This window comes from Alligator mississippiensis, chromosome 12 (assembly GCF_030867095.1).
Source record: "Alligator mississippiensis isolate rAllMis1 chromosome 12, rAllMis1, whole genome shotgun sequence".
Classification (NCBI taxonomy): domain Eukaryota; kingdom Metazoa; phylum Chordata; order Crocodylia; family Alligatoridae; genus Alligator; species Alligator mississippiensis.
Window position 1 is genome coordinate 22,487,301 of NC_081835.1, and position 14,297 is coordinate 22,501,597.

The following is a 14,297-nucleotide window of genomic DNA, read 5'->3' on the forward strand; positions in this document are numbered from 1 at the left end:
ACAGCTACAAGTTACGTTGGCCAATTTATATATTTTTTTATTTGTGATAGTGGTTTGAAAATAGTAAAGGAAATGTGTAACAGTGGAATATGAAACTATAAGTTAGCTTCCAGAGAATGCTCCCTCAAGAAAATTTAGATTTGACATATAAAACACTGCAGTTGTATGTATGGAAGAAATCACTTGCCATAAAGTTAACTTTGTATTAACTGAAGGTTTCTGTAATGTCTTAAGTTTTTTGCTATTTATTCTAATTGACCCAGGGCCCTGATGTAATGAAGTCTTCCCTTTTCTGCTGTAATTTTCTTAGCAAGTCTGACAGATGTAGTACAATGTGGAAGACCTGCAATTCTAAGGAATATTTTGCTGGCATTTTTAAATTAAACCTTTTGGAAATTAATTTGAATTTACCATATACCTTTACATAAAATATAAAGGAAATCAGGGAAAAAATCAGAATTATTATATGCTGTGTTGTACTATAAGTAAATATTCTTGGGTCTAATAATGACCTGAAATAAGTTTCAGGAAGAAACTTACAACAATTTGAATTCAGTTTTCCAAGTTTATATGTAATAGTCTGTACTACAGTTATATGAACCAAACTTCAAATAACTTTGACACTAAGGTCAACTGGAAGTTAAAGGATATACATATAGTTTGTTATCTGGCTACCACTTACCTTTTACTGGCAGCTGAAGTAGTTTTTGGTGGGTAGTCTGTGTGTCTACATGAGATACTTTACTGAACATTAAACTAATCTAATACACAGGAAAGCATTACTGTCTACACGTGCACAGCAATTATTGCACAGTAGATGAGTCTAATGCACCATTTTCCAGTACTTATAGATACAGGTACTAGAAATTGGCGCAATAAACTAATGCGCTGAAGCACATGTGTAGAAGCTGACCAGGAGCAAATTTCTCCTGGTCAGCCTAGGCAGTAGGGGCTACAGGGGCTCAAGAGCTATCCTGACTTGGTGGGATGCTACGTCCCAGCCCCATGGAAATCAGGACCGGTCCTGATCTCCACATGGCTGGGAGAGCTTTCCTGGCAGCCAGTCAGCTGCCTCTGTCTCCAGAGGTGGATTAAGAGTTATTTGGGCCTTGAGCAAACACAGAATTGGAGGCCTGTTTTAGAGGGGCACAGATATATTGGTCACATAACAGACTGGTACTGATAAAAGGAGAATTAACATTATTGGCTATTGGCTTTTTTTTGGTGGATGTAGCCAATAATGTCACAGATAAATCCCACATGCTTGTATGCAGGCATCATGCACACAGCTTGGAATGTAGCTGGGAAGCTTGGAGAGCAGTATCCTTCTGGTAAGTCGGGGAGTGGGGGGAGCAGATGTGTAGGGAAGGGAAGGGACATGACTGGGGCAGATTGACACCCCCACAGTGAGGGAGGGAGTGCAGAAAGGGCAGAGGCAGGGGCAGGCACTGCCTAGCCAGGGCAGTAAATGGAGCTGTGGGAGGCTCATCTGGGAGGGCTAGGGGATGGGGAGGTGGGGTTGGTTCCACACTGTTGTGTGCAATCCCAGGCAGCAGCAGTGGCGCTGGGACGGGTGGCTCTGGGGAAATACTTTCAGTCAGTATTCAGTAAGAAAACATACCTTTGTAGAGCGACCAAATACAAATAATGTATCACTTATTCAGCATTTCATACCAAACCATTTTACATTGGAAGAATATACCACATTGCTGAAGCATATTAAACTTAATAATACACTGCTTAAATTTCAGTTGAATGCCACATCACATTAGTCACTTAGAAACAGCCATTCCTCAATCTAGCTACTGTATTTCCATGCAGATATGCATTTCTGTCTAAGATTACCTTACATAAATCCACAAGATGTGCTAATTTTCATTTGGATTTGCACAGTACTTCTAGTTTATGTATTGATATACAATTTATAAATAGAAAGACCTCAATGAAATGATGGGAAGTATTTTAATAAATAATAGAGGACTGTGTGTGCGCCTAACTCCATTTTATTGCTTAAGGTGTGGAATCAGCTTCAAGCTAACACACCAGGTTTTTATTTTTTCTCCATTAATCTGGCAGTATACCCCTGCTGGAAATATCACTATTACTCCTTCGGTCTATCGTGTTGTTTAACTGTTGCTGATTAACTCTGACACTGTTGTGTTTTTCATTGTATTAACCTTTCCTTCCACGCATTAGAATGATAAAACATCAGTGATTTAAACTAAGCTCCCAAGTCTATTGGAGTAGGCCTCATGAACCAGTGGTAGTGTTTCTTTTTACTTCTGTGGGCTATATATCCTGTTCCCTAGTCAACTTGATTTGGGAATGATTTAGAGGTGATATCGACACTCTAGCAGGAGGCATTTGTGGCACTAAATGTATGGCCTCTTCCAGCTAGGAGGAAAGTGTTTCTCTGTTGGGAGCCTTTTCTCCTGTCTTCTTGCCAGGGATATGCCTAAAGAAGAGAGCATCTCTAATGGATCTGGCATGTCAGAGGGGTGTTTTCACCTGGGTGTGATAAAAAGGATATTTGAGAATGAGGGAGTCCTTAGTGAAGATAGAAGCTAAAACCTCAAACTCTCCAACTGCATGGATTCCTAGCTTCAGACTGGAGTTGTCTCTGATTTCAGGTGCTCCATTTTTCATATTTTCAGTTACTGTTTTGTGAAACTTTTGTTTTATATGGCTTTTTCCTTGTTGCTAAAATACAACTGTGTACACGTTTTCTTCATTTTGCATGTCTGTCATCTCTTTAGAAATCTGTTGAATCCTTACTTATTTTTCATGGATGGATACCATCCTGTCTTAGCCATGACCATGGGGGACTGGTGCCACCTGAGTCGGGGGCTTGTGCCCCTCCCAGCGGCCAGTCAGCGACCAGGGGGAGGAGGAGGTCCCTGTGACTGATCTCGCCGACCAGAAAACGCAAGCAGCGTGACTGGAAGCAGCCACAGTGCTCCCAGAAGTGCCAGCAGCACTTCACCTGGCACCCCCACTCCCTGACTGGTGCTTGCAGGGGGGCCTCTGGCACTCCCGCCTGCCCCCACTTCCCATTGCCTAAGCAGGGAGCGCTGGCAGGGTGCACCAGCACTTTCAGGGGGGTGCACATGCATCCCTGTGCACCCCCTAAGCATCACCACTGGCCATGACCTGTGTTCTGTATACACACACTTTTGATTTCATAAATCTGTCTTGAAAATTACAAGGTGATGAGCCAAATTTACAGTTAATTTCTAACACAGTTAAGCTTGAATAAAAAACAAATACAGAAAACATGCTTGTAGTAGTATTGTAGCAAGCTACATAAAAATATAACAGTGTGCTAAGAAACTGGTCACATTGGGGCTGAGGGTTTCAGAAAAGGAAATTAATAGGGAAATTGCATAGCACACTTGTAGCTTTTGGTTCACTGAGTGCCTTGTTATACTTCACAGTTCTGTTCCCCATTTTAGTAAATATCGCTGTTGTTAAGCATGAAGCTGTTAAGCTCTTACCTTCGATTCTGAAGCTCCCTTCATGAAAACCTAACATTCTTATACCATTACTTCATCTGTATCAAGTTCTCTGATAGCCAACCAAATTGCTATCCGGGGTACCCTATAAAAGTAAAGGGTATAACGCTTCCTAATGGCCTGCCTAGGTTGAGCAGCGTTTATATCATGATGGTTTCCATTTCCATTTAATGCAATAACTTACTCTTCTGATTGAGAGGGAGACACTGGGGAGTGCTGGAAATATTGCAAAATAGACTAGAAAGGTTTAAAGTAAATGATTGCATCTCAACAGGTAGTTTCATCAATAGTAACAGTAGTGTGCAAAAGAGATGCTTTTACTACAACAAGAACTAGGGAAAACAAGGTTACAGATCATTTCAGAATATATTGAAAGCTAAAGGAAAGTAACACCAAGCACAGAGAGTTTGTTCTTTGTGGAAAAAATCTGACAATAAAAATGTTGGTTTTCTTATCTTTGCTTTCTAAATACTATTGCGAAAATTCTTTGATATTATTTGGAAATGGTTGCATGTACGGATTTAAGTTACTGACAGTCCAAAGTCTATTCCAGATGTTTAGCCTTAAGGAATTTTCATTTTGGCAAAATTTTTTATGATGCAATTATTATTTTACAAAATGATGTTTCCTGCTTGCTTGTAAGCTAATTTACACCTGCACACGTAGGTGTATAATTTTGGTACGTATAGAGCTGCATGTGAAGTTGAAGAGTCTAATTTACGGTGTATCAAACCCTTCTGAAGTATCTCATCTCCAACTACTGAGAACTTTATCTCATTAAATAGGATGCATCTCCAGGGCCAAATTTTGAGCCAAATTGTAACTTTACAATAGACCTCAACTAAAGAGTTGTGCTAAGAGCCCTAAGAATAGAGGGAGAATAAATGGGTGACATGATTCTTTTCTGTGCTTGGTTTGGAATGAAATTAGCTCTTTCTTTTGGAGCATCTTACTGCCTCTATATTTCCCTGCTGGCTCAAAGCAAGGAATATCAATCAAGCAGCCATTTCTCTTTGTTCTGCAATGGGAGTCAGTCCCAGAAGGGAAAAGAAATAGGTATAAGAAGGGTCTTATTCTCATTAAGGGAGACATTGTGTGGTTCCACAGAAGTGAATGAGATTCTTTAGTGAAAGTGAGGGTGACAAAGCTGGCCCTCAGTGAGGAACCATTGCTGGATCTTTTTATGTAATCGTTACTGAGGCTTTAATCGTGCAGAGCATAAAAGCGGATGCATATAACTTTCTGACAGTTAAACCGACTTAACTTTTTAAAGTTGACTTAACTATCAGAGTGTACACATGTATATGGAGCAGAGTCAACTTAAATGCAGCACAAAATAATATACCTCTGAGGTGTATTATCTAGAGTTGCATTACTTAAATTGACTTAGCTCACAAGATGGCAGCCACAATGCCAATGAGCTGTACATGTGTATGCTCCGATGTGGCTTAACTTCAGATGACTTAGTTAAGTCACCATATTTTAAGTTGATTTGGTATGCATGTACACGCAATGTTAAGAATTTAAAAACAGCACATATGTATAACTAAGCATCTTAAGAGTCATTAGTCCTAACTGACTTCAGGAGGACTACTGATTCTTAAGGTGCTTATTTATACATGTGTACTGTGTTTAAATTAGGACCTGAGTGCAAAGGAGAAAGAATTCCAAAGGCTTCTAGCAATTGTAATATTATAAAAGCCTACGTCTGTCTGTCTGTCTGTCTGTAATGCTTTATTCGCCCTCTGATTGGCTGATGGAAACAGCCAATCAAAGTGCTCCAAGCATGGTGGAGTGCCGCCACGATTCTGAAGCTTCACCGAGGACTGGACAGAGGGTGGGGGAATCAAGGCCAGCAGTGCTGCAAGAGGCAGAACAGTGGCAGCATGGGTGCTGGGTGGCAGCACTCCCTCCCAGCCCCCTCTCCCCACCCGCCCCATCATTCTTGACGGGTAATTGGTTAGTATAATATATATTCATATGAATTTATAACATTGTTTAGGTTGACAGATAGACAATAGAATTCATAATCATAGTTATAATTGTATCACATAAATAATTCTTATAAAATATTACCAAAAAAGTGTAAAAATATATTTATATATTCAATTTTATATATATATTGTATGTTTTAATGTTAAAATATAACCAAGCAAAATAAAATTAAAACGCCCTAGGAAGTTTCCTCAAAAATATTCTCAAGAGCCAGTTAATACTGCACTTGAAATGCCCAGTAGTCAATGAATAACTGTAGAGGTTGCAGTTACAACCTTAACTCTTACATCTTCTATGTGTGTATTGAAATACACCCCTTGCTATGGACACTGAAGCTACTAATTTATGTAAACAAACCAACTGGTTATCCTTTGGTTGCATCTTATTGTGACCCAAGTTTTTGAGCTCCCTGTGGCTGTGAACAGGTCTTCATTTTTAGTGATGAAAATGAACAGCGTTTATATGTTGTAGAAGATAATTTCCAGTGCTAGAAATGATTCTGGGAGAGGGAACGGTACAGATGTTTAGGCTGCAACTGCTCATCTCCCCTGCTTCCAAGACTGGAGTGACTTTCCAGGGAACATATGGGAAGCAGTGGCTTTTCCAGTCCTCCCATTTCTGGAAGCACTGAACAGTGGGGCAGAGCCCTTGTCCTGTTCCTTAAACTGGGAACTCTGGTCTGGAAATGGAGTGAGAAGTAGTAGGCAGCTGCTCCTCCACTCAGCTTCAGGAGAGAGCAGCACTGTAACCCCCCACCTGCTTTTTAGACTTGAAACTCTGGTTTGCTCCTCTGCTTGCCTCCTGGTGGCTGGGAGCTGAGTAGAGGAGCAGCTTCACAACCCCCCTCTTCTACCTGCTCCTCAGACCAGGGATCCCAGTCCGGGGAGACAGGTAGGTCGTTTGCCCTACTGCTCTAGTCCCCCCCCATACTGGTCCTACTTTATTATCCCACCTCTTTAGTCCACTCCCAGACCAGACTGGGGGGGGGGGGAATTGAACAGTATATAAACATTCACTCTTGTGAGAGGAATTCCTAGACAAGGGAGATCTTCCAGGTCTCAGACTGGAAGATCTTTTCCCAGAACAGGCATGTTTCTCCTAGCAGAACACTTGTATGCTTCTTATTTCTACTAGGAGAACTGTGATTTTGCTCATAGAAATCTAACACCTAGAGGTGCACCGATGCATCAGTCCCATATTGGATTGGCACCGATATAGGGAAAGTTGACAGTATCAGAAATTGACTTTAATTGCCCGATGTAGCCGATAATGTGGCTAAGTGCCCCATGCATGCGCACAGCTGCAGCATGCACATGTCCAGGAGTGCAGTCCAGTGGATTGGAGAGTAGTGTTTGGTTGGTAAGTTGAATGTGGGAGAAGGGGCGTGGGGAGGGGCAGATCGAGGTACCCGTGGTGAGGGAGGAAGTGGGGCTGGGGCAGGCACTGCTCAACCAGGGCAGGGTGGGTGCATGGGACAGAGCCACGAGTGGTCTGTCTGTTGAAGGATGTGCAGGGTGCAGCTCCCACCTTGTATGCACCCTGGAAGGGCATGGGGGGGCGGTGTTCCCAGATCTGCACATGGGGCAGGGTGCGCTGTTGCTGTGGGCTGGGGCTGGGGGCTATACTAGGCTGTTTCCAGCAGGGGTGTTGGCCTGGAGCTGTGCTCAGGGCAGGCAGCAGTGGAACTGGGAGGGGACTATGTGGGGGGCTACGCAAATTTTGGGGTGGCGGTAGCCTGCCCAGCTCTGCCACCTGCTCTAAGCACAGCCTGGCCCAGTCCCCTGCTAGGAACCACCTGGCACAGCCCTGACCCCAGCCCTCAGTGACAGCCTGCCCTGCCCCATGCACAGATCTGGAGACACACACCAGATCAGTATCGGCCAATATGGCTCCTTAAAAATCAGCCCCAAAAAGTCTGTCGGTGCACCCCTAATAACACCTGTAAATGTCCTGTCTTTAATATAATGATATGCACGGTGCCTCAATAGTAATTGAATCCCATGATTAAAATCTTTTTCTATTACACTATAATCATCATACATCATTTTCTATGGATGTTATGCACAGTAATGAGACAGGGCTTTCCCTAGTTCTTAAGAACATAGGGAGGGCCATATAATAATCCATGTAACCCTGTATCCTCTCTATGACAATGGGAAATCATAGATGCCTACAGGGCATGTCTAGTATAATCTATCCCCTCTCATACCTTCCCTAGGGCCAACCATCATTGGTTTAGGAATGTCAGAGGATAGATTCCTGACTGTTCTGTTTCATAGCTATCAATGAACCTGTCTTCCATGATTTGTCTAAACACTTATTACACCTGTTTATATTGTCTGCCTCTACAGTCTCCTGTGGCAATGATGTGCTGTGTAAAAGAGTACTTCATCAAGTTCATTTTAAACCTGTTTCCTATTAATTTCAGGGAGTGCCTCCTAGTTCTTATAAGCCAAGTAACTGAAGCCTTTATCAAATTCTCTAGATTAAATGTGTATAAACTTAGTCTAGCTCTTTTGCTAGCACATGCAGTGTAATAAATGGTAGTACAAAGTGCCATATGTATCTCTTAAAGTTAGGGAAATATGTGTATAGTATATTGTCTAATTTAAGACACTGTGTGCATCATATCATAAAGACTGTCCTGTTGTATAAGCATGAAGAGGCAGAGTTTAGGTGGTCTACACAGCTTTAATTTGTTCCCTTCTCATTCTTTGTACTAAGCAAGGACATCTTGCAATCATGGTGCAGAGATTGTATTTTTAGCTGGATATTCTGTATACATTATATATACCCCAGGCATAGAAAATACAGCTAGTAATAGTTTCCATATTTTTCAAAAATAGAAGGTCCAGACAAAATTGGGATCCAAGAAAGGAAATAAATATACTGTCAAATCTGTACTTTAACCAAACCCATTAAGCAAGGAAAAATCACTTCATGTTATTATGCACCATTATATTAGGAGGTAGAAATCCTAAGTAATGACCAAAAATGTGTAAAGTATCTTACTAATCAACTTCTAATATACTATAAGGTGATATAAGCCATCTATAAACCCTTATACTGTGTAAAAGGAGACATTGCACAAAAGGACACATTGTATTGCAAAAGATTTAGCAAAACATCTTCCCTGGTATTGCAAGGAAAAAGTCAACAAGTGAAAAACAGAAGAAGTTAGTTTTGTTGGCTGCTTTTAGTCATTGATAGATTCTTGTGTGTTGCAGTATTTCCTTAATAGAGTTTTGACAGTAATTCTGCTTGTTGCTATATGTTCTCAGCACATATAAAGGTCCTCCACCAAAAAGTAACTTTGGACCTGGTGCTCTGTTTCTCTGCACCTAGAGCAGTCATTTCTAACAGTGCAAAGTAAAATATAAAATGCTCCCAAAATGCAATGGTATGTGAATGCAAGGTGCAGAGGCCAACTGAGAAGCAGACTTTTTTGTTTTGACTAGATGAAAATGGAGGCGTCAGATCACCTTTCTACAAAAGTCCTGTTGAAAATGTATCCTGCAAACTGTGGAGTTGGATTCAGATTGTGGGAAAATCCATTGAATGCTGTAGTACCTTTAACACACAGAATTCTCTCTCAGTGCCTCTAAGCAGACAATATTATGGCAGAAAGAAGCGGTACAAATTTGAGCCGGGGCTTTTTGCCTCAGTGCACTTGTCCAGACATACACTTTGGCATGGGGCATATTGTGCCACTTGGGGCAAAATAACCCTGCCTGACTTCTCCCAGCCAGGGGTAACTAGAGGCTGGGGCCAGCACCTGTACTGGCCCCAGTAGTATAAAAAGCTGCCCTGGCAAGCTCCTGAAGCTGCTTGCTCTCAGGAGCTTCTGGGGTCATTGGTCCCACATGGGGTTCCTAGTTAGCCAGGTGGGCCTTAGGGCCCACAGTATAAGTGTTACAAATAGACAGGAGCTTCTGGGACCCGGCCACTTGGTACCTGGAGACACCACCCCTTGTGCCAGCTGGACTGTTGAAGCAGCCCTGAGAGTTCCCTGCACCCTCTACCCACTGCAGCAGTCTGGGAGTGGAGGCTGCAGCCTGGCTGTCACCTGCAACAGCATGTGAACCCAAGGCTGCATGCCTGCCAGACCTGGATGGGGACTGGTTGGCCATTAGAGGCATCTGCACCTCTGGGCCATCTGTCAGTGGGCTGTGGTCACACAGTTGGCCTTTGTGCAGCACTGCTGCCATTTGTGCCACAGCCCAGTCATCTGGGCATCTATCACCCAGAAGATGTTCTCAGTGTGGTGCCAGCTCTGAATAGGCTTCTTTGCCTGGGTCCTGCCACTTGGCTCACTAGCAGGAATTCTGGTGGTCCCTATTTAAAAACTGCAAAATCCCTGTTAAACAAAACAATCCTAAGTCACTCTTTAAAATACCCCCAAATCCATGTTCTTTCACAAGTAAAACAAAACACCACTATACACACACACACATACACACACACACACATATACACATTTTTTTGAGAGAAAGAGATCAAATCAGTTGGGCAATACTTTATTGATATATTGACAATTTTGAAGGAGTTTCATAGACATTAGGGGCTAGAAGGGACCTTATGAGATCAAGTCCAGTCCCTCTGCCAGAGGCAGGAAGTCTGCAGGGATCAAATGATCCCAGCAAGATAAACATCCAAATGCCTTTTGAATGAGTCCAGAGAAGGTGCTTGTACCACCTCTGGGGGGAGTTTGTTCCAGACCTTGGACACTCAGACTGTAAAGAAGTTTTTTCCCTTATATCAAGTCTGAATTGGCCTTTTAGAAGTTTGTGGCTGTTAGACCTAGTTATCTCTTGGAGCTTACAAGTGCCTCCATCATCATAATAAAATAAATCCTAAATATCTAGATGTTTTGATGTTTGTTTTTGGTTTCCTTATCACATGGTGTGTGTGTGTGTGTGTGTGTGTGTGTGTGTGTGTGTGTGTGTGTGTGTGTGTGTGAGAGACAGGGTGATGTTGGGTTTGCAGGAGAGAGGGGAGTGGGGGGACGTGGGTGGGTTTGTGGGTGGGTGTGGAGGGATGTGGTGGAATGGGAGTCAGTGTGTGGGTAGGTAGGGGACTGTGGTTGTGGGGAGACTGTGTGGGGTGGCTGCTTAGAAGGGGTATCATAGTATCATAATAGCTAGGGTCAGGAGAGACCTGAACAGATCATCTAGCCTGACCCCCTGCCACAGGCAGGAATGAGTGCTGGGTTCACAAGACCCCAGACAGGTGATCGTCCAACCTCCTCTTGAATATCCCCAAGGTAGGGGCGAGGACCACTTCCCTGGGAAGTTGGTTCCAGATTTTGGCCACCCTAACTGTAAAATATTGCCTTCTGATCTCCAGCCTAAACCTATTCTCCATCAGCTTATGACCATTGTTCCTCGTCAACCCAGGGGGTGCTGGGGAGAAAAGAGCTCTGCCTGTTTGCTGTTGATCCCCCCCTGATGAGCTTGTAGGCAGCCACCAGGTCCCCCCTCAGCCTCCTCTTGCTGAGGCTGAACAGGTTCAGGTCCTTCAGTCTCTCCTCGTAGGGCCTGTCCTGCTGCCCTCTCACCAAGCGGGTGGCCCTCCTCTGAACCCTCTCCAGGCTGGCCACATCCCTTTTGAAGTGTGGCGCCCCATACTGGCCTCAGTACTCTAACTGCGGCCTAACCAAAGTCACATAGAGGGGGAGTATCACCTCTCTGGACCGACTTGAGATGCACCTTTGGGTGCATGACAAGGTATGGCTGGCCTTGCTGGCTGCAGTCTGGCATTGGCGGCTCATGTTCATCTTGGAGTCAATAATGACTCCAAGATCTCTTTCTGCCTCTGTGCTTTCAAGAGGGGAACTCCCCAGCCTGTATGTATGCTGTGGATTCCTTCTCCCAAGGTGCAGCACCTTGCATTTGTCTACGTTGAACCCCATCCTATTCTCGTCTGCCCACTTTTGTAGTCTGTCTAAATCTAGTTGCAGCCTCTCTCCCCCTTCAACTGTGTCCACCTCACCCCACATCTTAGTGTCTTCAGCAAACTTGGACAGCGTGTTTTCCACCCCCTTGTCGACGTCGCTGATGAAGACGTTAAATAGTGCAGGCCCGAGGACCGAGCCCTGGGGTACCCCACTGCTCACATCTCGCCAGGTTGAGTACAACCCGTCCACCACTACTCTCTGGGTGTGCCCCATCAGCCAATTTTTTACCCATCCGACTGTGCAGGCATCAATGCCACAGTCACTTAATTTATTGATGAGGATGGGGGAGAGACAGTGTCAAAGGCCTTCTTAAAGTCTAGAAAGACTTTGTCCACAGCGACACCATCATCCAAGGATTTAGTTACTTGGTCGTAAAAGGCAATCAGGTTGGTCTGGCAGGACCTGCCTTTGGTGAAGCCATGCTGATTGCCCCTGAGCATGATCTCCCCTGCAGACCCCCCACAGATATGCTCCTTGATGATCCTCTCCAAGAGCTTCCTGAGCACCTATGTGAGGTTTACTGGCCTATAATTACTTGGGTCCTCCTTCCTCCCCTTCTTAAAAATAGGGACCACATTAGCCAGTTTCCAGTCCCCCGGCACCTGGCCAGATGACCACAAATGCTCATACAGCTGGGCCAAAGGCTCTGTGATGACCCGAGCCAGCTCCCTCAACACCCTTGGGTGGAGGGCATCTGGACCTGCAGATTTAAAAATGTCTAGCCCTTCCAGAAGATCCCTAACTACATCTGCACTGACTAAAGGCTTGATAGAGCTATCCCCAAGATTGTCCCTACCTCTGGTAGGTGGGATATCCCAGTCCCTGTTCAGGAAAACAGATGCAAAGAAACTGTTAAAAATATCAGCTTTCTTGTCTGGCGTGGCCACCAGATTACCATTTGTGTCTTGCAGGGGCCCTACATTGTTTGGTGCCCTCTTCTTGCTCCCAATGTACTTGAAAAAAGGACTTTTTGTTGTCCTGAATCCTGGATGCTAGCCTGAGCGCCATCTCTGCCTTGGCCTTCCTAATAGCCCTTCTACACTCCCAGGTGGGTCTCCTGGACATGGACTGCCCCTCTGTAGAGTCCCAGCCCCCCTCCCCCCGCCACCAGGGGCTACAGCACTTCCCCTAGAGCCCCCGTCCTGCCCCCCCACCCCCATCTCCATCCACCTGCTCATTCTCCTGCTCATCTCCAGCCTCTGGAGGTTGGAGACAAGTAGGGGAATGAGCAGGAGGCTGGAGAGGAGCAGGGGAACAACCAGGAGGCTGGAGATGAGCTAGAGCCATTCCCCTGCTCATCTCCAGCCTCCTGCTCATTCTCCTGCTCTCTTCAGCCCCCTGTTGAGCTCCTGCTCATCTCTAGCCTCCTGAGGGTGGAGATGAGCAGGAGACTAAGCACGGGGCTGGACATGAGCAGGGGAATATTTCCAGGGGCTCATCTCCATCCCCCTTCTCCAGGGGCTTGTCTCTAGCCCCCTTCCCCCAGCCATCACTACCCTACCCGGCCCCAGCCTCCCGGCACTCAAAAAACAAGAAGAAGAAAAAAAAGCACTGCACTCACCGGCTGTAACAGCAGCTGTTGGGGCAACTGGGGAGTCATGGCAGAGCCCTCTCATGCTGCGCGGGGTGGGTGGGGCAGTGGGGACCGGCCCCAGTCGCCTGGCACCTGCACTTCCACTGCACCATCGCGCAAGTGCAGCGTGGCTTAGCAGAGCGCTACACAGTGTCTGGAAGCTGGGGTGGCTCCAGCTATCACCCAGAGCCTGGTGCCACTCAACCCGAGTGGCCCCAGCTCCCAGACAGTGTGGGGAGCTGCACTGCACCTGTACCATTTTTTTTTTTTTTGAGTGGCAGGAGGCTGGGGCGAGGCAGGGCAGCCAGCGGGGAGCTGGGAGCAGGTGGAACAGTGATCAGGGGGCTGAGAGAGTGAGCAGGGGATGAGGATGGGTGGGGGAGTGAACATGGGCTGGGGCTGAGCAGGGATCCCCACATGGTCCCCTCCTCCCTTTTCCAGCCCCCTCCACTCCCTACTTACCTGGCACAGAACCCAGGTTACAGTCGCTGCAGCCTGCACTGCTGCTTGGCCTGCACAGGCAGGCAGCGTGCTTCAGCACTGGAGCAGGGGCCAGCCATTGAGATGCTCTGGCTGGCTACCAGTGTCTCTGTGGAGGACCCAAGCCTCCAGTTGCCTTAGGGCATGGTCTGGGACTGTGCCTTGCCCCGCTGTTTTGCAGTGCATTTTTTTTGACCCCTGCATATCCAGGGGCCTAATTTTGCCCCCACACTGCAAATTTGCAGCATGGGGAACTTTTTTTGTTCCCAGATGTGCCTCTTTCAGCATCTCAAAGGGGTTTGAGGCACTGCAAGAAGCATGTGTGCTCTCGTCTGGATGCGCCCATAATGGGAAGAAAGGAGTAGTTTTAATGGCAAATGTAGTTTAGATGACCAAATTGCCACAGCATACATATTTGAGTTTTTTTGTTTATATAGCAAATATAGTGTATAACTTTATATTTTAGTATTATTTTTGTTGTTATTGTTATTATTGTTATTATTATGATTAAGCCTTCTGCAAAAGCAACTGGGAATTTTCCAGTGATCCTTATGGGCACTGGAAAATATCCTGTTCATCTGCCAAAAAAGGATTAGTGTGTAGATCTCATTAGGAATTTGCACATGACTTTATTATTATATAGATAAAAGGGAGCAAATTCCTTAGAATCAAAAGAAAGTCAAAGAAAATAATATCTAAGAATCCAAGTAGGTAGAAAGTAGAAAACAGTTTTTAGAGTTTGAAATGACAGTGGTTGACTATGTTAGGTATGTGACAAGAA

The 14,297-nt window shown here is 45.1% G+C and overlaps 1 protein-coding gene across 5 annotated transcripts in view; it reads left to right on the forward strand.

Annotated features, from left to right (window-relative positions):
• The window catches only part of ERC2 (ELKS/RAB6-interacting/CAST family member 2), a 1,022,300-nt gene that overhangs the window by 548,443 nt on the left and 459,560 nt on the right, over positions 1-14,297 (forward strand). The window lies entirely within an intron of this gene.